Source organism: Protopterus annectens, chromosome 8.part0, assembly GCF_019279795.1.
Source record: "Protopterus annectens isolate FY-2018-M chromosome 8.part0, PAN1.0, whole genome shotgun sequence".
NCBI lineage: Eukaryota > Metazoa > Chordata > Ceratodontiformes > Protopteridae > Protopterus > Protopterus annectens.
In genome coordinates this window covers 1,501,940,346-1,501,965,669 of record NC_056741.1, presented here as the reverse complement: position 1 = coordinate 1,501,965,669, position 25,324 = coordinate 1,501,940,346, and the positions used below count along the sequence as shown (strand labels likewise).

The following is a 25,324-nucleotide window of genomic DNA, read 5'->3' as shown; positions in this document are numbered from 1 at the left end:
CATGCAGCCCCATAAATGCATGTTCTTGTTGTAGGAAAATAGCAGAGAAAGGTTATTTTGGATAAATTGTTAGACTTGGAAAGGTTGGAACTTAAAACTATGTATCAGCATGCATATGCTGCAACTAGATCTATAACCACCTTTAACAATGTTCTATAACAATATAACAATTACACACGAAACCTATGGCGTGATGTAATTTATATAGACTTAACTTCAAAAATCTAAGATAAAACACTAATCAATGAACAACAACATACAGGTATCAATGTAATTTTGATAAGATATACAGCTGCAAGGCTTACAATCAGGACATGATAACCATCACACAACTATTCGGGTGAAACTTCTGGGTACAGCCAGTGTGTCCACCAATGTGCTGTCCAGGTCCATACTTGTTTAGGTTGCATCTTATTTTTTAGATCTTTTTCATCGGAGGTGATCTACAGTCTTTATGCAGATGACTTGAAAATGGGTAAAATGATTACATATGCTACAGACAGGGCATATCTGCAAAAGAACTCGACTAAATTGACCATTTGGGCACAGAATAATATGCTGATAAATACATAAAAAATAACCATACAAGATTTAGGGGACATACATTGAAAGATGAATATTTATTAAAAGCCACAGTGACTGAAACTGTAGATTCATTTAAGAACCCTAGCATATGGTTAATTCCAGTTTTTTTGTTTTTTTTTTGGGGGGGGGGGGTTCCTAATCAACCAATTGGCTAAAGGACAGTTATAGAAAAGTATATAAAAATCAAGAAAATCAAAAATGATGAAATCATTCTTTTTAAGTTACATTAGACCTAAATTAGAGCATAACAATATGGAAACCTTATAAGTATACAAGTATGATTAAATTGGAAAGGCTACAAAGAAAGTATACTAGCAGTATCCATGAATAGGAAAATTTAAGCTGTTATAAAAGACTTGCATTAACTTGTATAGAAATTTAAGAGGAGACCTCATTCAGGTACTTAGAGACAACTACTTACACATGTCTAGGGTTATCAAAATGCAGTAAAGCATCAGACAACCTACTTAGAAGATTATATAGGACTAAGAGGTGTACTAATTGGTTCTCCGAGAGCAGCTGATGCATGGAGCAGACTACCAAATTTCATTAGAGCAAGCAATAGTTTAGATATTTTTAAGAACAACCTGAACAACCTGGTTACTTATGACAATGACTGTTTTGGTATACTGGCAGACTAGAAAGGCATTACTGCCCATGCCTAAAAATTTCTATACATGCATGTACACTGCATCTTAAATCACACTGCTGAATCTGTTATATTCATTACCACAATTGCTAAACATGACAAAAAGCGAAACTAAACAAATAAAGCAGAATGACATTTTAATTAAGTTTAAAGCTTTTTGCAACATTTAATCTTTTCGTCGAATTAGACAAATGCTGTTCAGCCTACCTGCACAAATTAATTTCACACCTTATTAATGCAAATGCTGGCAGGCCTGATAGAATTAACAACTGCTTGTGACTTTAGCACAGCTATAGAATTAACAACTGCTTGTGACTTTAGCACAGATATACATACAAGCAGACAAAGTCACAGCATCAGATGTTAAGAGATCCATTGGCTGAGTCTCAAGCATCTGAGAGAGGTGTTGCCTCGGCATGAAGTGTTTGGGTAACAGATGTCCCAACAATATTAGGATGGCTAAATGTAGGAAAATAACAAACGAATGGAGTTGTTACTGAAGCATATCAAATTGACCACTGACCATGCAGCTAAAAAGAAAACAGATTCTAAAGCTGCAATCTCTTTTACAGGCAGCTTCCATAACAGCTACTATTTCAGGGAATACAGTCTTTGTGCCCATAAAGGTACATCCGAATGACAAAAAGATCTGGAAACAGACATCTATCCGACATCTGCTATCTCACACACTGCACTAATCCCACAACAATAATCCTTGAGATGATCAGATATTCTTCCTATTTTATGCATACATTTTGCTTGCTTTTTATGCAGAGGGGTCTTCACAGAACTATACAACAATGAAAACGCGAAGAAGTGATAAACAAGAAAATACAATACCTTTCTTAATATAGTCAGAATAATGAAATATACATAATGAAAGCAATGCAGCGTAAACTACGCATACAAGAGAAAACAGCCTGAAAATGTATATAAATATTAAAAGTAATTAAAAATACATTCAAAAGAATGTATGTGACAAAGCAAATACTCATCATGTCAAATCAGCAAGTTTTAGTAATGGTATTGAGCAAAAATGTAAAGGAAAAAAAATACAGAAAGCAAAAGTGACATGACTGACATACATACATACATTCATAAATAAATAATCATCTTACAATATATGTGCCTGAACAAAATGTGGTGGGGCATCCTGTAATTCCTACTGTAACCTCCTCAGTAAACCCTTGACTTCACTCCAGCAGTCAGATGGTCTCCATTTAGGTCTCCACAAAGCTGGATAGTGAGCCAGACAAGACTATGCATGCATAAACATGTTGCCACAGGCTTGCTTGCCATTTCAACTGGGGTTCTAAGGACATGTGCTGATATAATCTTTCTTGCTCACAGGAGATGTTCCAACTCTGACATTCTATGGAGAGGTAGAGCCCTGGAGTTTTAAGAGGTCATCTGAAAAGAAAGCACTGAAAATGAGCTGCTCTTTGAGAAGCATTTGTAAAATCCCTACTCAGTACTCTGGATTTTCTTTTCAGGAGGACAGAGGATTCATGAACTGGGCTTGTTTTTAAGATCATAAATATGGGAAGATGCTACATTATCCACCATTACATTTTAAAAATTTGAAGCATTTGCTGATACAGGCCAAGCATAACCACCACTCTTTGGGGACCAACAATAAGGTACCATGATACTGAAAAAACAGTAAAGAAAAATCAACATATAAATGCAGCATAGGAACACCCGTCCAAGGAGTAGATCCTCAAAAGTTCTTAAAAACCTTTAAATGCTCCCTTCTCTCACAGCTGGATACTACTACGCAACTGTTCTTACACCTTGCTAATATCCCATATAATTACTATCATGCATTCCATTTTTGCTCTTTTCAGAAGACTGGCTCCCCAGCTGTTGCTGCATGAAGAGATTCTGTCCTGGTTTTTTATGCTTATCTGGCTAGCCCCATTTAACCAAGTATGACTATTTTTTCGAAATATAAAGTACAATTCACAATATAGACTATACACTTTATACAAATAAAAAACAGACTGCTACAATGTTTTAGCCTGTCTGGTTTAGCATTTCTAGTCATGTAACAAAACAAAGCTATTAATACATACATACAAGAAAATGCATTGGCTAATGTAGAACAGTGTGTGTGTTGCACCTTACCGTTTCAAGGTCAGCAAGTGCATATAAACAGTACGCACATGCTAGCTTCAGTGCCATTTTGAGAGTGAGCCTGTATGAGTGTAACAGCTAATTTGTTTACAAGTTTATCCAAGTAAAGTTATTAAGCCTCAATCCTGATGTATTTGTACATAACAAAAGCTGCTTCAACAGAACCCACAAAGACTAGTCTATTTTATCCTGATTGGATAAGCGACGTGGTGTCAGGACCGGGATTCCAGAGACTGCTTTTCAGAGCTATGAGGTGCAGAGTTAATAGTGAAGGTAAACTAAGAGAAACAAGCACGAAAAAGGGACAGAAACGAACCAAAGATAATGAAAACTTGCACAAATCATTTATTTTATAAAAAAGCACAAACTGCATTATTAAAATGTGAAAGGCACAAAAGATTTGTTACTTAAATGAAATATAATTGAAATTAAGATATTTGATAAAGCTATTATCAGAAAAACTATCAGAAAAGCACATAAGGGGTTTGGAATTATCCTAAGAATTACAAAACGAGCATGTCTGAAGCAAAACTGGCATGTTTAGAATAAAACAAGCACAAGAAAAGTATAATGGGCATGGAAAATGATTAAATGAGCAAAACGAATATAATAAAGGCAAAAAGGACACACTAAGCATAAATAAAGCAAGGCTACTACATTTTTTGGTAAAGTAATGTGTTTTGGCATAATTACCATTTCACATTGTATTCAGGACATAAGTTATTCGAAGCATCTCAAAGTGTGTAAACGTGCTTACACAGTGTGTGCTCATTACTGTGCATTTATTACAAAGAGTTTGTGTGCAAAGTGCAACTATTTCATAAAGTAGTGCCAAAATAAAGCCAATTTTGAAAAATTTCTTGTGCTGGGTGTGTGCATTCGCAAAGTGCCGCCATTACAGAGTGTTTCTTGCACTGTAAAGAGTTATTCAGCAAAGTACAGCCATTTTGGATAAGTTTCAGTGTGCTGTGTACTGTTTATTCGCACAGTGCAATTACTTCAAAATGTTTCTTACTCTGAACTTCTGCCCAGTTTATTCGCACTGTGCAGTTGTTTTGAAATGTTTCTTATACTGATAAGAGGTGATTTCTTACAGTACAGTAATTACACTGCCCAAGAGACTTATTTTGCAAAGTTCAGTTATTCAGAGGCTTGTTGTGCTAGTGGGCATAGTTACAAATACTGGCATAAATTTCTGCCATATATATATATATATATATATATATATATATATATATATATATATATATATATATTTGTGTTTGTGCATACTTGCAAAAGCATTCAATGGTATGTACTAATATAGCAGACTGGTTTCGAAAACCATCACTATTGGTGTGTGATCAGAATATTGCAGAGAACTGGAGAACGATAGTTTTATAGAAGCAGCTTGTTCTGACGAGGCACTCACCTGGGCATTCATTTTGCTAAACCTTGCTGGGTCAGAAGCCATTGAAAGGGAGTGTTCATTTCTGTATGCACCAGCAGTATATGAGGGGGAAGGTGAAAAACATTGTTGTACAGGATGAATCAAGGGAAGACCCAGAGTATTTGAAGTGCAAGTTCAGGGAAATGTGTAACCCCCACACAAATATTACATTAGAGAGGCATTCGTTTAAACAAGAGATCAAAACCCAGGGAAACATTTGCAGCTTATATACATGAACTGAGAAACAAAGCTAAAATAATATCAGTTTGGTGACTTAAAAGAGGAGTTGATAAAGGTGTGTTATTAATAGTGCTGTAGTGAGAAAAAATTTTGCTGTGACACAGTGATTTAACTCTGAGCAAAGCTATGGAGATTTGTCAAATCCATGAAGTTACAGAAAAGCACACGTGTATGCTTGCGAGTAAGAAGAGCATGGTTTCAGCAGGCTCCAAAGCAAATGTAGAGAGCTTGCAACATGTGGCTAGCAGGAGCAGGCCTAAACACATGGCAGCTGCAACTCCTACGGGTTTTCCTGGGAGACCCTGTAGTTTTTCAGCAAGTTCTAAGAAAAGGACATGCTCAGTGCAGTCCAAGGGTGAGTCAGCAAAATCCAAATCCAGCTTTATTGTTAACTGTCGCAATTGTGGTGCCAGTCATGAGTCTAAAAGAGAAAAATGCTTAGCATTTGGTCAGCAATGCCACAAATGTAAAAAAAGGTAACCATTTTCAAAAGTTTTGCAAATCAAGTAAACCTCACAGTTATAAAGAAGGGTCACTCAAAAAAGCAACTTGATCACATAGAGACCTGCAATTCTACTTACTACGTAGATGGTGTATCAGTAATTGGTGAAAAGGTTGATGCAGTAAATTTGCTGCCAAAGAATGAAGTGTTTTGTACTGTCCAGCTCAATAGTAAATCCACCAAGCTTAAAGTGGACACTGGCTCAAAGTGTAATGTTATGCCAGTAGACCCATTTGCTAAGGTGAGAATTAATTTTTTTTCAGTCTGTTTCCAGACCTATTATAACACTTCAAAATCACTTTAAGTGCTTTACTTGTAATTTTAGCAGGTTTACCACAACATGGCTATATCAACGTGTTCTTCTACTTCAACCCTTTCTCTTTCCCATAAAGCATTTCAAGTCTTCTTTCTATGATTCATGCCAGACATAAGGAAGTAACTGAATTTCCATGCCATTGACATATAATGGGAAATGTCTGACTCGCTGTCAGTTTGTATTATTTCTGTAACAGGGCTGCTTCTTTTCTGTTGCTAATCACCCTCATTTATGTTTTGCCCAGGGCTTGCTTTACACTATACTTTGAAGTTATCCAGTTGCAGGCACAGAAGTAGCTGAATTGGAGGCCTTTGTCCTAGGTGTTCTTTTGTAGTCCAACATGAACTGCAGTCCCCCTCCCCCACACTCATGCAGAGGTGTTAAAACTGTCACTGCAATTGACTGCTCAGAATTGAAAAGAAGGGACTTCCAATCTAAATTTCTTCCCCTCTGCCTGCAGTAAGAATTCTTTATTTAATTACTTTGCCAGCAGGAGTAAGATTTATTTATTTTAAACAATTTCAATTTAATTTTTAGAAGTAAGTTTCAGAAAAATTCTTGATTATTTCAGTGTGTTTTATTAACATGAATTTTAAGGACAAATGATTAAAGTCTACGTTAACTATTCCTGGTATCAGTGTCATAAGAAACAGTTACTTTTTCAAGCAGCTGATACGACTTGGGAATGGCTTCATAGCAAGGAGAAGAGATTGCTGTGCTGATATGCTCATTTATATTTTGGATAAAATGTCAGATTTTCAATAAATATAGTTCCTCATCTGCACAGAATCTCCAGTCAAGAATCAATAAAGAACCTGCTACATATGAGCAAAAGTACCAAAGCTAAAGCACGGAGAAGTGGCTTATTAGTACTATGGTGAAGGTACCATGCTGACAGGTCATAAACAAAGAAAAAAGTTCTGCTGTTGTATGGTGCACAGTAACTTGCTATCCCACTGACTTACATTTACTTTGGCCGTAAAGAGAGCTACTAGGTGAGTGAGCATCTTAGGATAGAAAACTCATGTTGCTTTGTCAACGCCATCAGAAATACTTCATAGGTGTGTACTAGGCTAATGACCCTGGAGATTTACAAGCCTAGCCCATAGGATTACCCAGGCACCGTGCCACCTGACCTTAGTTCCCAGTGCCTCTGTCGAGTACAGCAACTGGAGTGATCCCCGGAGTGAATTTTCTTTTTCCCATCCACTCCCCGGAGTGAATTTTCTTTTTCCCATCCACTCAGCAAGATTTCCTGACGAGGTCCAGTGAGACACAGGCTGTAGTGTGTTTAACTGCTGCGACTTCCATTTCCAGAAACTGTATATCTGAGGTTGGGATGTTGTTTCACTGTACATTTGAATGAAATTAATGTACAGATTTCCCTATCCATTTATATATCATACAGAGATGTTACTAAACTATGTGGGCAATCTGTTTTTTCTTCAGCTTGCTCTTACAAATCTTAATTATCCACTGGTGTTAACTACTGCAGCACTGTAAAAGTGAAATACAATACTGTCGTGCAGTAATCTATTTTTGAGTAACTGGTGATCATTTTGTTCACCTTGTGTGAATACTAAGATTTTTTTTCAGACATTTTTAGTACCACACTATGATTCACCGATCTAGGTGAAAACAGAGACAGAACAGGAACTGCCTTAAAGAGTACTGCTAACTCTAAATGCACATCTAGAAGCAATGACTTACAAATGTCCAGTATCAGTAATGAGAATTTAGGGTACCGGAAAGGACAGCACACTAAGAACTCTCCAGCTAACGTACATGCATTGAAGAGGGTAAAGCTGTCTTACAGTAAAGAATATGAAACATCCATAACTTTCCTTTTAACCTCTGATTGGTTGACTGCCTGGATGCTTCATGCTGATTTTTTTAAGTACTTCCAGCCCATATATATTAATTTACTTAAGGAATGGAAGTGTTTCAAATATCATTGCAAATAACTTTTATCAAAGTTTATTCTTTATTCACGTATTGCCCACTTAATGCCAATTCGTTTGACTCTAATCTGTGTGAAAGAAATTTCAGGGTAATGTAAACCAATCTATGATTAATTACAGTGTGACATCGAGCACAGAGAACTGTCTGATCATGTCCCAGAGACCGATGAAAAATGAAGAAATATAAGCAGGATGAGCGTGTAACAGATCCTTTACCAACAGTGTATTTGAAGGAGGTGGTGTGCTCTTTAAATAAGTGTTGTGTGTATTCACTTAAGTAGTTAATAAAGCCACAAACTAGTTGTGCATGGACATGAACAATTGGACCCACAGAATAATTTGTGCTATACTTGCATAGCTCTGCAGGCATGGGACGCGTATAAATGTGAACAAAAGTATTGTAGTATGTAAACTTCGTGAACAGATCTATGTTCTAAATTTAATTACTACAGCCTTGTAAACCAGAGGTTCACAACTTACAAGGATAACAAAAATGAAACATATTCACTGCCTTTTGCACTTAGTCACTGTAACAATACAGGACGCTCCGAAAAGCAAGTGTAGAAGGCCTGCAGTATGTGCATTGAATGGTTAGAGAAAGCACAGTCACCCACATTTTTGTAAGTCAGCTGAGACACACCACTTTGGGTTTTCTTTTTACTGGCTGTCAAGCAGTTCAACTGTTGCTGAGCAAAGTCAGTTAGCAAGGTCCTAATGCATTCTGTTATCCTGTTCCATGCTGCACATTACATTTCTTTATTTATTTTACATTGGTTAACCGGGAAAGTCCGACTTGGAACAAAGCAAATTTTCAGAGGAGGCCCAGGAAGAAACACTCCAGATGCATGTCTTTGTAATGCAGGAGGAAACCAGGACACCCGGAGGAAACCCACACAAACGCAGGGAGGACAGGCAGACTCCATACAGAAGGCACCCCAGCCAAGAATCGAACCAGAGAACTTCTTGCTGTGAGGCGACAATGCAAACACTGCACCATTGCCCATTAATTTACAAGAGAGTAAAATATTTATGCATATGCAGATCTTTATGCATGCAATCAGCAGCAACCCACACAGCAGAAGGGGAGTTTATCACCTCAGTATTAAATTGTGTATAATTTTCTGCAGAAACATCGGAGGGTTGCACTGTAAGGCTAATGTAACAAAGTAATGATGTAGAAAAAAAAAACACAGGTTACAACAAGAGTTAGGTCAGCACTTTTGTCACAAGTCAAAGCTTCATCTGACCATTGTATTAACATTAAAAGTTTAAATCCTGAATGAAGATCAACATTACATACTGTAAACAATTATTTTCGTAACTATCTTGTTGGCATACAGCCCCCACCTCCCCCACTGCTTGATTCATGAGCTCCCATTCTGAGCAAGTTCCCATGATCCAGTGCTCAGCTATATTCCTTCCACACCTTCTCTCTTATTATTAGGGGCTGGTGATTTGATGTTCTTTTTATTATTAAGATCATTTATGAGTGATTAACAAGGAATATGTTGAAAACATTTATTTCAGTTCAAGTGGGCTGTTCTGTTTGTTGCAGTTCCAAGGTCACTGCTCTATCTTCCATAAGTCTGTGGTGTACAAAGTTAATTTTAAATGAGTAAATCCACACGGTGCAAGTTTCCTTTGTCATTTTTGTAGTTTTAATGCACATTTTTAAAGTGAATCCAATGGTGAGATGATGCACTTTACGTCCGAAATGTGAATATTTTGATTCTAGCAATAGAAGAATCTTAAAGAACAGTGATATATCCCAGTGTGTGTGTGTGTGTGTGTGTGTGTGTGTGTGTGTGTGTGTGTGTGTGTGTGTGTGTGTGTGTGTGTGTAGCTAGGGTGGTGCAAAGGGGGAACTGCCCCAGACACAGAGTTTAAGGGGCACAATCTCTGATACAACATAACAATTCCTGATTGCTCCTTAGTGCATAAGTTGATATAAAATTTGCAGTCAAACCTGAGCACAGTAGCACTCCATGTGTAGTCTAAACTGTACCACTGTCTGTTGTCACAGTTTAAAAGTATAAACACATCTTTAATAAAACCAGAGTGCTGTAGTGCTCTGTGCATGTTTTTTTACCTTCTTTTCTAAATTTTTTATTTCCTTTTTTAACTAAAACGTGAGGAAGGACGGTTAGGGTCTGGGCAGAGAAATGGGACCCAATTGACTTCTGCATTTTAGGAGCCCCAGGTACCAGACTGCAGCTTTTTTTTTTTTTTTGCTCTTCGATTGAAGAGCTGGGACAAGAGGGAGGGGGCCCATACATTTGCCTTGCTTAACTTGATTATCTGCATCCTTCTTAGCCCATAATCTTGCCTTTGTCCTAAATGCAACTCTGCAGAATGAGCTACTTCTGTGTCCTCCTTTCATTTTTTTCTGAATTCTGCTCTTCGTCCACATTGCTATGTAACAATCATACCTCTCAACTGTCCAGATTTTCAAAGAATGTCCAAATTTTTGCCTCTTATTTTTGGCCTGTTCCTCAGTTTGCATTTTTTAGGCAAATCATTGAGGATTGACGTCGCTAAAGAATAATAATAAATAATAACAAACATTTGAGTTTCAGACTTCACATCCTTCAGAAAACATATAATAATGTAAAAGCTGTCATTCTAGCAACTATCTTAAGTTTATATGCGTAATATTTTAAATCTGTCCCCATTTTTTGGGCCTTTGTACCCCCATTTTTTCTGGCTCTGTCCAGATTTCTTGTGCCAAGAGATATGTGTAACATTGCTACTGTATTTATTTACAAACACTATTGTGTGTTACTCCCCACTGTCAGAACCATTGCCATTCTCAGACCTGACTATGGAGAAGCTAGTCAGAAACTCACCTTGCTGTCTTTCCCTAGACATGGTGGCAGAGTGAACCCTGCGGGTTTAATTTCAGAAACTATCGACTACAAAGTAGAAAACAGGGCACACTGCTTAAAATTTACTTATCAGGTGGTGTTATTACCCCTCTTAGCACTGGAAGATGGGGAAAGACCAGCCATACCTATGGCATCAGCAAGGTATGTGAAGATCTTGTATATGTATACATTCTTCTAATTGATCACATGCTATAATAATGGTACATTGGTGAGGAAGAAACCCTCCTCTCCTTCCATTTCTTCAAAGTCTGTGAATTTATGATATACAAAAGCTCTAGGATGAAGATCCCTTTTCAAGAAGGTGTGCCAAATGTAAATGAGCAGACTTTCAAGATCAAGTAAAAATAAAAAGGTTTAAAACAACTGTACAAAATCATTGCTTTCAACTAGATTACATATTTTTTCTTGCAATTACATTTTCTGAATTTAAAAAAAAATCACACTAAACATGGAAACCTAGCATTACTGCCTACCACTGCATTCTCTTATCGGGGACATTCACTTCATGTTGATAATTTATTTTCATGGACTCATTGAAAACAGTGATCATTTCTATGAACAGTCAAAAGCCCTAATTTTTTAATAGGGGTGTGTGTGTGTGTGTGTGTGTGTGTTGATGGTGGTGTTGGGACAGTTAATTGGTAAACTATTAATTTAACAGACTGGCAACTTAATTGCATGGATATGTTTACCAATTAATGTGCCAATGTAATTGCTTACAAGTGTTTACCAGTTAATCATTGAATTAATTATAGATTTTTTTACCACAAATGACCTCAGTATTGTGGGTACTGACTGAGGCAGGACATCAACTGCTGCTTATTCCAGACTGTTGTGTTTGGCAAGAATTTTAAGTTTATTTTATTGACAAACTTAAAAAGCCCTTCTATTACACACAGGTGATTGCAAGCTAAAAGATGTAATCTGCCTGAAGGCAGTTTTTTGTATAATTCTTTTAAACATTTGTACTTGATCTCTCAGCATTTTTTTACACGTAAAACAGTAGACATAAACCATGTCTGGGATGACAATGCAGGGTTTACCCACAAATAGTGTTTGGACACAAGGCTGCCTTTCTATACAGGGATATTTCAACAATGGCAAACTGATTCAATGCGCCTTTCTAAGAGCTGCGAAAACTTGTGTGGCCTGGCATACCTTTCCACACGCAAAATGGTTCCTTAACAACACTAACTACTCAGCTCTCTGTTCATAGACAGTGTCTGTCCTGTTTCAAGTCCGATCACATCCTACATGATTTCTTAGTCTAAATATTTTGGCTTAATCATATCTCTCTCTTTACCCTTCTCACTCCGCTTCATTGATAGCGGACTACTTATTACACTCAACTCGCTCTCAGTGTCACTTCATTTATTTTTATTTCCAGCCAAAGTACCCCCCAGCAGCCCTACTCTTGTCTTACCTTATAGCTATCTCAATACAGCTAAACTCTTTATCGCTTCTATGTTTTTCCCAACAGTTTTGAGACAGTATTTACCACTGCCTCAAAGGGACTGCAGACCTTTAAAACAAATACTTTTTTTCATATAAAACCTAAAGGTTCATCTTAGGCTACACTTATATGCTTTCCTACCTTTACTACTTCTATTACTCAGAAGAACAGGGGATATACATCACATCCCCCATGTCCTAATAGTTTGCACAACTGATCCCAGATTCTCATCCAAACCTACTGTCACCTGCTAACTTGTCTCTTCTCTTCTATATGATCTGATACGGTTATATTAAAAGTCCTACACATCAGTGAACACAGTATATGTAACAAGCTAGAGCAGATGCAAGCCTTTATCTGGCACTATACCACAGACATCTTATGCATTTATGATTCTCGGTCTTAAATCTCCTATAAAGCATGTATAATGAGTATGCAAGGCTATAATCTATTCAGGCAAGTCTGAAGCCATAAAAGCTCAGGTGAAATTAACATTCTCACTCAAGAATACCTTAATTGCTCCTTGTGTAGTAATCACTGCCCATATAAAATAAGGAGATGGAAGCTATTGTTATCAATGTCTTCTAGGTATCCAGAAATCCACAGCCATGCCAGAATATACATTGCCCAAATAAACCACCTGGACTTCCTGAAGACACTACTATCTAGGCACTTGAAAACACCAAGTATGAGGTTCACGGTCTTGGTGATCTCAGCTCTGATATGCTCACTTCTTTAATGGAATATGTCTGACTGTGAGCATAGTCAACCAATGTCCATTCCAGCTTGCATTAGCTACAAGTCTGGCAAAGAAAAATACTACAGACCATGCAGTTTCTTTTCATCCCTCTAATATCACAACTGCCCAGAGTCATATCTGATTCTTTCACTGATCATGACGCATTCTTTGATGTTTAGTTACTATCGGAAATATCGTCCACAACGAGAGCAGAGTAAGTAGCTTCAGAGAAATTTGTCAAGAGTTGCTAGATCACATCATTAAATCTATCAACTGATCTGTTGTTGACAGTCTTACACCACTGAGAATACTCTGAACATTTTTATATAAACTGTTGATGCTATCCTGAATAGCATCACCTCCTTGTTCCCCTTTAGCAGTAGGAGTGTATCTCAGCCATAGGTGGCCAAATCTGTAAATGCTTACAAGTCAGCAGGGATAACATTTGTGGCCAATATAAATTGGTAATGTCTGCCAGTCTAATTCTACACTACATGAGGCTTCATTCGCAGTACATTCTGGCAAGGGATAAGCTGCTTATTGCATCCTTGACTCATTCTCTAATCCCCCCCCCCCCCAAGAACCTCAAACCACTACAGTTAAAATGCTCAGGAATTATTCTGGAGCAGGTCTCCCCTCCTCAAAGTCTTTAGGCAGTTTAAATCTGAACTGCATACCACAATCCACTAAATGAAAGTTCTATCTTGAAGAAGCCAGCTTTTTCCAGGTCGGAAAGTTTCTTTTCAAAGTCAAAGGCATGGGATCTGAATGTACTGAACTCATTCAGCTTAAATTCATCATTGTCCATCTTCTTCATTCCACTCAATATTCCCATAAACAGGAACATCAAAGAATGGTGTACATTTCATTTTGGAAAGCTAATGCAATTATTTTACATAAAAGGAAAACTCACAGTAAAACCAGTGATAGCAGACCTATTACTATACTAACATACACATTAGTAAATTCAAAAGGGGGTATGAACATTCAATTCTTTTAATAGACTGAATCCAACAACACATTCAGTAAAACACAACATGGCTTTTGCAAGGGGTGGTCTGTCAACACCAACCTACTGACAGTATCTGGGAATGTATGAGAAGGATGAAACTGTGCAAATGAAAATGAAGTCAATGTAATACTAACTACATTTGCAAACCTATCTAAAGCCTTTGACACTGTAGGCCACAGAGCTAGACTAATGTGAACTTGGGATTGATAATAGGCGTCTCAGCAGGTTCCCTAACTATCTTCATAATCACAAATATAAATTTATCTGGCACTTTGCATGTTCTCATGAGTATGACTAATGCAGATATGTCCCTCAGGGTTCATTTCTGGGACCAGTCCTTTTCAGTCTCTATGTAAATTCCCTCACACTACAATGTCCATAGCCAACTGTCAATCCATATGCAGACAATATATCAGGTCTTTAAAGGGGCAAATGCATATACTCTGCTCATGCAAAGCTCCTGGAAGAATTCTCCGGGCTTGCACTATGACTCAAAACCTCACTTGTTCTTGACTGCCAAAAATCTATTGTGTTTGGTAGAGGTCACATTCTTGCCAATTGCTCTTGTGAAATCATCACTCATGCAAACAATGGTGCTCACATTGCAGGAAATAACACTATAAAATAACCTGCAGCAATTCTTCATGTCTGGCTGATCAACAAATTTTCATGGAGAGACAAGTAAGTGCATTCAATTTGGCACCGTACCTGATTATATGGTAATTACATCTTTTCTGGCCTCTCTACTACCAATAATGCCAAAATGGAGCACAGTTTTAACTGATGTGTCAGATTTGATCTCAAACACATCATTACAGTCTTTACATCGATCTAAAGTGGAGTGTGAAGATCTCTTGTTCTAATCCATTTTCCTTCCAATGTCTCTGCCTAAACAGATGGTCGGTTTTGCACTCCTTCCTGACTTGGTACTTATTCTGTCCTAACATCTGCTATGAAGGTGCCCAGGCAGAAGCCAGGACCATTAAACAGATGCTGTGTTTTCAAACTGCATTTGACAGTATTTGGAATACGTTTGCAATGGTCATAAGATGCAACAAAAGGTTCAGTGAATTCAAGAATATATATAAAAAATAGATTAATATAATACATATATGATATACAATATATTATATATAAAAAAATAAAAAAGGAGCACTTCACTGTAATAAGCCAATCGATACATTGTAAACTATCAGCTTATTGCAGTTAGATCTACACCCCCAGCTCTTCCATGAAATGAAAAACACAAAATAAATAAAAAATAGCGGATATTCCTTTTCTGGGTACACCAACTAGATGGGCAGAAGCATGACACCCCCCATTCTCATACACATACACATGGTCTCTTCTGCATTCACACAGGCATTCATCGCTAACTCTCTCACACACACGGGTACACAGTCTGTTCTACACACACACACACACACACACACACACACACACACACACACACACACACACACACACACACACACACACACACACACACATTCTGCTTGCACACACGCACTGGTCATTCTCTCGTGCATAGCTAATACCCTCTCATACACACGCATATGCAGCCTCTTCTACATTCATACACAGAAATTCTGCTTGCACACATGCACTGGTCATTCTCTCATGCATCACTAACTCTTGTCATACACACACTTACTCAAGTCTCTTCTGCATTCACACACACAGATAATCTGCTTTCACGCATGCATTCACTAACCCACCCACATGCAATCAGCACCAGAAACCCACTCATACACATACTTACACACAACAAAGCACGCCCGGCATATTCTCAACTGTAAAGATTTTCTAATGGAATGTCCAGATTTATGTCTAATATTTTTGGTTCCCTTCAGCAAAGAATGTTGGTTTGGTGGCAAACGGGGCAAATTGGTAAAGACTGAAGTTAGAAAATTAAAAAATAATGGCAGACATTTCACATTTAGACTTCGTAACCTTAGGAAACTCCATGCTAATGCAAAAACTGTTATTCTAATGCAAAAACTGTTATTTTATCAACAAGCAAATTTTGTAACAGCAATATTTAAACAATGCCCCTATTTTGAGCCTTTGTGTGGATTTCTTGCCAAGAGGTTGAGAAGACTGACTGTAGTAACTAATAGGTTCATAGGCGTGTACTAGGCTAATGGCCCTGGCGCCTTTACAAGCCTAGCCATAGGATTACCCTGGCATAGTGCCACCCAACCTTAGTTCCCAGTGCCTCTGTCAAGTACAGCCACTGGAGTTATCCCTGAGGTGAATTTTCTGTTTCCCAACCACTCAAGATTTCTTTTGAAGAGGGTCAGCAAGGTGCTCTGCTTGACATGTATGGGAAGTCTGTTCCATAGCATGGGCAGTGTCTGGGTTATGAACCTGTTCCTCCAGTATGTTCTGTTAATTGTGGTAACGAGGTTGAGGTCTGTGGAGCGTGTGGTGCAGAGGGATTGGGATTTCTTTAGCTGTAGCCTTTCTAACAGAACTGGGTCAGACATGGCTTTGTAAGTCATGTTAATATAAAAAAAGTTGAGCTACACTAGCGGTATATTACAAGATGATAAAATCAACTTACCCTTAGAAGTTAAGTGTGCGTGATGTGATTTTTCATGCACTTTGATTGAAGTCCGAGTAAAGGATATACTGGCTCCGATAAGGTTTTCAGTCCTGCAGGAAACTGTGGTCATAATACAGTTCCACAACAACATGTAATTTAGAGCAGCTGTTAACTGGGCCACTCTTGAAAATGACTATGTCACAGTGTGGGCGGGACATCAAGATAGGGAACTACTGATTTGACTATGTCAAAGGTACCATCAGGAAGGTGGAGATTAATTCCACCTGAAAGGATGGAATACAAAAGAACGGGGAATGGGCCACCCTGCCCTACACTTAGGAAAGGGAGAAATATAGGACTAACAAACTTTTTAGTGCATTCCTTTAACAGCAGGCGGCTAGGCTGACTTGAACAAGGATAAAAGAAAACTAGCATTTTTGTTTAAATGTGTTGGAGCCTGGAGTTTTCCTTTAATGAACAATTCAATGTGGCTAGTGCAAAACCTGTTGCTTATGGAGATGAAGAAATTCAAACCAAAGGCTCAGTTTCATGTTATTTGGCAAGGAAGTGTTGCAGCTTGTTATTCTATGTAGTCCGAAGACCTGTGCAGTCATTAGTGGGTCTCAGAGACAGTTTGAGAATGAATTTGCTTTCTTTTACCAAAGAAGTTAGTCATATAAGCACATATCCTAGTTCCAATTTTACTGAAGCTATTTTCTCAGAGTATGCTGATGTTTTCGATGACAAGTTAGGGAAACTTCCAGTTGTGTATTCTATGAAGTTAGACCTAGAGGTTAGACCAGCAAGAAAAGGTCCGACATATGCAGAATAAAGTTAAAGCTCAGTTGGATAAAATGGTGTAGCAAGGTGTAATTTTGCCAGTTACAGAACCAACTGAATGGGTGTCGTCCATAGTAGCAGCCCACAAAAAAGGCTCAGATGAAATCAGAATATTTATTAACCCAAGAGATTTGAACAAAGCATTAAAAAGACTGCATCATCCAATGCGTACAGTCGAGGAAGTTGCAGCCCTAATACCAAATGCCACTTTCTTCCATCTTGGATGCAAAAAGTTCATTTTGACAAGTGATACTTGATTGCAAATCCTCATTACTGACTACTTTCAGTACCCCATTTGGCAGATATAGATTCCTCAGGATGCCATCTAGAATAAATTCTAGAAGTGAAGTCTTTCAGCATGCAATGGAGAAATTTTTTTCAGGTTATCCTTGTGCCATAATAGTACATGATTTATTGGTCAGAGGCAATGGTGAAGCAGAGGATGACAGAAACCTTAAGAAAGTTCTAGACAGAGCACGTGAAGTGAACTTAAATCTTAGTCCTCTGAAGTGCAAAATTCAGACTACCAGAAGCATCCAAGCAAGCAGCCATTCTTGAGATGCCAGCACCAGATAGATCAGGTTCTAAAACGTTTTCTTGGTATGGTCAACTATTTAGGCAAGTTTATACCAGACGTCAGTGAGTTGACAGTACCTTTGAGAGGGCAGACGTACAAAAATGTTACATGGTCTTGGTTGGAACAGCACCAGAAGGCAATGGTCTTGGTTGGAACAGCACCAGAAGGCATTTGAAGACCTTAAAGCACTCAAAAAAACGGACCAAACTATCACAAAAAATGCCACGAGCGATGCCTTCCAACTAACAACGTTTATTAACTTAATGTTAAAATTAAATTGCACAGTCTTTATCTCATTTGACTTTTTAATTTTAGCAGACACATTATATTGCATTTGTCATTTAAACCCGGATATGTATATGCATTTAGCCTGATCTGCCATAATAGTTCAATTTTTTCAAGCATTAGAGATACAGGTCCACCTCTTTCGTCTTGATTCACTTGTTGTATAGGAAACATTATTATAGGTCTTGCTAATGCATTTTCTTCTTTGTACTGATTAATGCATCTTAAATGCTCCAAATTTCCTATCCGTCTTACCGACGTAGAAACATGGGCAGGCCTAACATTGGGCCAAATATACAACCCCTTTTGTTATGCAGTTAAATTTTCTTGTAATATTTATTTTATATCCATTAACCACCATACTCTTACCTATCTCTACTGTATGACAAATTGAACAATTACCGCATTGTGTCATTCCTACGTTTTTTGTATAGGGATATTTTTGTTTTTGAAACATCTGTTTGAAACTAATAGCCCTTCTCCACACTATTTTTGGCTTTGTCTGAAAATCAGGACCCAAAGTATTGTCCCCATTAATCAGAGCCCAATTTTTGAATATAATCTCCCTTATATGCATATAATCAGAGCAAAAATTAAAAATGCATGCCAAACTAAATTCATTACTTAGAACATTCTGCAAATCATTTGGGGCCTGATAATAAGGTACAAAATCATATTCATTTAATCCACTAATAGATATTTCTGTTTTATCTTTTAAGATAGCAGTATAAAACCCATTCATTCTTTTAGATGTTACTTCTGCAATTATTTTTTCTATTAAGTCTTCTGGATATGCCCTGTTCAGAAACATATATTTTAAAACAATACATTCAGTTTGAAATTTTTGGTCTGTTACCATTCTTGCTGTTCTGACAAATTGTCTTTTTAACACTGAACGTTTTGGGTGCAAAGGGTGCGCGCTAGAGTAATGCAAAAACGTATTTGAATATGTTGGTTTTCTATAGATACTAGCTTCATACTGTTGTTTTTCATAGTTTTTTTATCAGCAGTACATCTAAATAAGAACTAGATGTCATATCAAAATTATATGTGAAGTTCAAAAAGTCGGCCGAATCATTCATTTCATCGACCAAATTTAATGCCATTTCTGTACATCCTTCTACTTTTAAGAATATGTCATCAATAAACCTTACATAAAATTTCACCATGTTTTGAAACAAACTATTGGGAAAAAGATATGTATTTTCCCAAAATGACATTACTAAGTTTGCATAGCTAGCACCACATGGTGATCCCATTGTCACTCCTTTCTTTTGAATATAAAATTGCTTATCAAAAAATATAAAATTATAAGATAAAATTATGTCTAATAGTTCCTGAATTAGGGATATCTCTGATTCTAAGGCATGCTGTTGCCGCATTCTTGCAGTAACCCATTCAATTCCTTGAGTGTGTGGAATACTAGAATATAGTTCTTTCACATCTATAGTTAGAAAATTATAGTTTTCTTTAAATGGAAATGTGTTCAACCTTTCTAGAAATGACCAAGAATCTTTTAAAATCCATTTCTCCAATTTTACATATTTCTTCAAGATGGAATCAACAAATTTAGCACATGCATATGTGGAGGAATTTCTTCCATCAACTATTGGTCTGAATGGGGGATTTTGTAAATTCTTATGAATCTTGGGCACTCCAAAAATACAAGGTGCTTTAGATGCTATTATCATCAAATAATTGAACAAATGGGTGTCAATTCTGGCTTCAATAATTAATTAATTAATTAATTAATTAATTAATTAATTAAACTTTTAATAAATTGATTAGCTTTGTTATATTCATTACATGATGCTAGTTCATATGTGTCTGTTGACAAAATATCCCTTATATGTTTTAAATAATCTGGCATGTCCATAAAAACCAGGCCCCCTCCCTTATCGGGATTCATTATACGTATATTGGCTTTTAACAGACAATCAAGACTCTGTCTTTCCTCTCCATTTAAATTATCTATAAATGAAGTTTTTTTCTTATTTAATTCTCTAAGATCTATTTCACAAATTCTTTCAAAACTAGAGAGTATATTATGAAGGGGTGGGTTACAGCAGCTTGCGACCCTAAATTCATTATTAGTTCCATCTTGCCCTCCAAATAAATTTCTAAAATTCAATTTCCTAACAAAAAGTTTAAGGTCGCAGATAGTATCTGCTAAATTCATCCTGCAAGAAGGTACAAATGTTAAACCCTTAGATAAAATATCAACCAGAGCTTGTGACACACAGAAAGAAGAAAAATTATATACAATAAAGTCATTTTGGCTATTAGTAATTATCTCAAGTCCTTCATATGAACAGCTCTCCTCTGTCATCTTCTTCTGTTCTGATTCCATTTCTTGTTGTTCCATTGCCTCTTTCTCGGGACATTCTGAAAACCCTGATTATTATTCCTTTTGTACGTTTGCGTATCATTTCCCGAAATTCCGGGATTGTTGTTACTATTATAACCATCTCTTAGACGTTCACTTCGCCTCAATTGGATGTTCTCATTTTGGTTTTCTGCCCGCTCTACTAAATCAGCTTCTGGATTTGAGCCAATATTTAGACTGTTAGAGTTAGACACTGCAGAAGCATTATTAAAATTAGTGTTATCATCTCCCATGTTCTGTAACGAATTATTCAGGGTCTTATAAGACAAAATTTGATTAGGTGGGGGCAACGGGTATGCCAGATTTTTTTCATATTGCATTCTGTCTCTTTCTAACTTTTTAATTTTCGTTATTCTCATTTTATCAATATGTTGTTCTATGCTTTGGAACACTCATAGGTATTCATATTTGTAACTCAAAAAGTCTGCATGTTGCTTAATTATACTGTCCAATTTCTCTATTTTCTCTTCTAGCTCTTTTATTATAAATGAATAATGTTTAATCATGGTCTGCATCAATTGAAAACCATGCTGGTTGAACATGTTAATAAGATCTTTGTGAAAATCAGATCCTATTATTAAGCCAGTTAGATATCGCCAGCTTCTTAGTCCTTTAGGCACAATTTCTTCTCTTAAACATTGTTGAAAATATTCTATTTCCAAGTTTAACTTCTTGTGCTTTAACATATATGTGTCCAGTTCATTTAACACATCTGATAGGACTGTATTATTTTGTGTATTCGAAACTTGTTCATTAGGTTTATTTCTACATAAACCAATGGGTGATATAAGCCAGTCTTTTAAATTTGGCATTTGCATACCTTCTCTACTATTATTTTGATTTATATTATTCGTATTTGTATTTACTGGTAGCACTGTTATAGTATTAGTGCAGTTTTGACCATTAATATTAGAACCTGTTACGTTAGACACATGAGGTCTTAGTTCATTATTATGATCATTAATCTGGTTCGTATCAGGATTATACACAGTACCTGATTGCAGCTGCAATGCTGCTCTTTGTTGTATTCCATTCATTGCCGTTGGCATGTTAGGCTCCACTCTATCATCGTTAACCCTTCGGTTCTGTTCGGTTAGATTCCACTAAGACTCGTGCATACGTCTGAGTATTAACCATTCGGTCCTGTTGCGCCTGCTGAGCTGACACTACTCTTTCTAATTTTTCACTGATAGACTCCACTTTCTGTGATAAAAGCTGGATCAGCATCGTCAGTTTACCGACTGCATCTCCTTCATTTGTACTGTTATCTTTTGTTGTGTTAACAGTATTACCAGTCTCGTTCCTTAAAATCTCCGGTGTGGTCTGGAATGAAACATCCGCCATGGCATAAAGGACTCCAAAAAGCACTCAAAAAAACAGACCAAACTATCACAAAAAATGCCACGAGCGATGCCTTCCAACTAACACTGTTTATTAATTTAATGTTAAAATTAAATTGCAGTCTTTATCTCATTTGACTTTTTAATGTCAATTAAAGAGAAAGGTAACAGACCAAAAATTTCAAACTGAATGTATTGTTTTAAAATATATGTTTCTGAACAGGGCATATCCAGAAGACTTAATAGAAAAAATAATTGCAGAAGTAACATCTAAAAGAATGAATGGGTTTTATACTGCTATCTTAAAAGATAAAACAGAAATATCTATTAGTGGATTAAATTAATATGATCTTGTACCTTATTATCAGGCCCCAAATGATTTGCAGAATGTTCCAAGTAATGAATTTAGTTTGGCATGCATTTTTAATTTTTGCTCTGATTATATGCATATAAGGGAGATTATATTCAAAAATTGGGCTCTGATTAATGGGGACAATACTTTGGGTCCTGATTTTCAGACAAAGCCAAAAATAATGTGGAGAAGGGCTATTAGTTTCAAACAAATGTTTCAAAAACAAAAATATCCCTATACAAAAAACGTAGGAATGACACAATGCGGTAATTGTTCAATTTGTCATACAGTAGAGATAGGCAAGAGTATGGTGGTTAATGGATATAAAATAAATATTACAAGAAAATTTAACTGCATAACAAAAGGGGTTGTATATTTGGCCCAATGTCAGGCCTGCCCATGTTTCTACGTCGGTAAGACGGACAGAAAATTTAAAGAGAGAGTTTTGGAGCATTTAAGATGCATTAATCAGTACAAAGAAGAAAATGCGTTAGCAAGACATATAATAATGTTTCCTAACAATAAATTTAAGTTTAAAATTATACAAGTGAATCAAGACGAAAGAGGTGGACCTGTATCTCTAATGCTTGAAAAAATTGAACTATTATGGCAGATCAGGCTAAATGCATATACGTATCCGGGTTTAAATGACAAATGCAATATAATGTGTCTGCTAAAATTAAAAAGTCAAATGAGATAAAGTCTGTGCAATTTAATTTTAACATTAAGTTAATAAACGGTGTTAGTTGGAACGTGGCATTTTTTGTGATTTGAAGACCTTAAGCAGAAAGTTGCCACCCCACCCCACCTACATTAAGATACTATCATATTAATAAACCAGTGACTCTTTCCGGTGATGTTTCAAAATTTGGTCTTGGCACAGTTATTCTTCAAGAAGGCAGACCAGTAGCCTATGCATCTAGAACTCTTACCCAAACTAAAATGCAATATGCTCAAATTCAAAAAGAACTTTTGGAAATAGAACTTGCATGTTCAACGTTTCATGATTATACCTAAGGTTGCGCTATTGAGATTGAAACAGATTACCGACCTCTAGTTACTATTCTAAAGAAACCTATGCATTCAGCTCCAGCAAGATTATAAAGAATGATGCTCAAATTGCAAAAGTACAACTTCAAAATGGTCTACACTAAAGGCAAACTTGTTTATGATACCTTATCCAGATCGCCCAGAAATACAAACAAAACAGCTTCATGCAGAGAATTTTGACTGACGTCATGGAAGTGATACCTTATCCAGATCGCCCAGAAATACAAACGAAACAGCTTCATGCACAGAATTTTGACTGACGTCATGGAAGTGTCTATTTTTTCTACCAAGAGACTTGATGAGCTGAGAGATTACACAAAGAATCCTGTTTTGCAAATGCTCAGCCACTACATTAATGTTTGATGTCCGTCAAAGCAATCTAGTGTACTACCTGAAGTGCAAACTTATTTTCCTTACAGGGATGAGATGTTGATAGAAAATGGCATTTTCAAAGGTCCTAGAATACTTGTTCCTGATTCCTCACAACATGAATATACCCAGATTTTGCATCGTGGTCACTTAGCTTCCGAATTTACCAAAAGAAGGGCGAGAGAACTAGTATTTTGGCCTTCTCAAGTAAGACACTGATAAAGTACTTTCTTCTTGTTCAGTATGCAATAGTACTAAACTGCATTTGCAAAAAGAACCACTTCATCTAAGTCATGTTCCTGAACTACCTTGGTCAACAGTACACTCCAATATATTCGAGTGGAACAATTAGCATTACTTAATCTTGATAGACTGTTATTCAAACTGGTCTGAGATTGATTTACTATCTAATCTAACATCCACTGCTGTTACCACCAAATTGAAACATCATTTCTCAGCCCATGGTAGTCCACACACAAAGTTATTTCTGACAATAGTACCCAATCAGCTGTTTCAGAAATCTGCAAAAGAATGGGATTTTGTACATGTTACTAGTAGTCCAGAATATCCAGTCAAATGGACTAGCTGAACATGCAGTACAGAGTGCAAAGCCAATACTTTAGACATCAAAGCGTGATAATACTGATGCCTTTTTGACTTTACCCAATCTCAGAAACATGCCCTGTGACGATACACTTGGCTCAGCCTGCTCAGAGACTTCTATCTAGGCAAACCAGAATGACATTGCCTATTAGTTCCAGTGTGTTGAGGCCTAAAGCTATGAACAACAGGACAATTAAAGCCCAATTATTCAGAAACCGTTCTTTCCAAAAGTCCAGCTACAGTGGATATAAAAAGTGTACACACCCCTGTTAAAATGCCAGGTATTTGTGATATAAAAAAATGAGACCACAATAAATAATTTCAAAACTTTTCCCACCTTTAATGTGACCTACAACCTGTACAATTCAATTGAAAAACAAAATCTGTTGGGGGAAAAAATATAAAAAATAAAAAAACTTACAATAAGCTGGTTGCATACATGTGCACACCTTTAAATTAATACTTTGTTGAAGCACCTTTTGATTTAATTATAGCATTTAGTCTTCTTGGGTACACACCTGCCATCAATTAGAGAGACTCTGATTAACCCCAAATAAAGTTCAGCTGTCCTAGTAGGATTTTCCTGACATTTACTCATTGCCTGCTACAGCAAAAGCCAAGGTTCGCAGAGAGTTTACAAAGCATCTAAGGAATCTCATTGTTGAAAAGTATCAGTCAGGAGAAGGGTACAAAAAAAACAATTCCACAGCACTGGATATACCATGGAAAACAGTGAAGACAGTCATCAAAAAGTGGAGAAAATATGGGACAACACTGACGTTGCAAAGAAATGGACTTCCCTCAAATATTGGTGAAAAGACAAGACTGGTCAGGGAGGCTGCCAAGAGACCTACAGCAACACTGAAGGAGCTGCAGGAATTTCTGGCAAGTACTGGTTGTGTACTACATGTGACAATCTACCGTATTCGCCATATCTGGACTATGGGGTAGGGTTGCAAGACAGAAGCATTTTCTTACACAGGAAAATATCCATGCCCAGCTAAAATTTGCAAAACAATACATCAAGTCTCCCAAAAGCATGTGGAAAAATGTGTTGTGGGTTTGAG

General features: G+C 36.9%; 1 protein-coding gene across 1 annotated transcript in view; it reads right to left on the bottom strand.

Moving 5' to 3' along the window:
- The window catches only part of SDHD (succinate dehydrogenase complex subunit D), a 389,192-nt gene that overhangs the window by 33,682 nt on the left and 330,186 nt on the right, over positions 1-25,324 (bottom strand). The gene's annotated exons all lie outside the window — the stretch shown is intronic.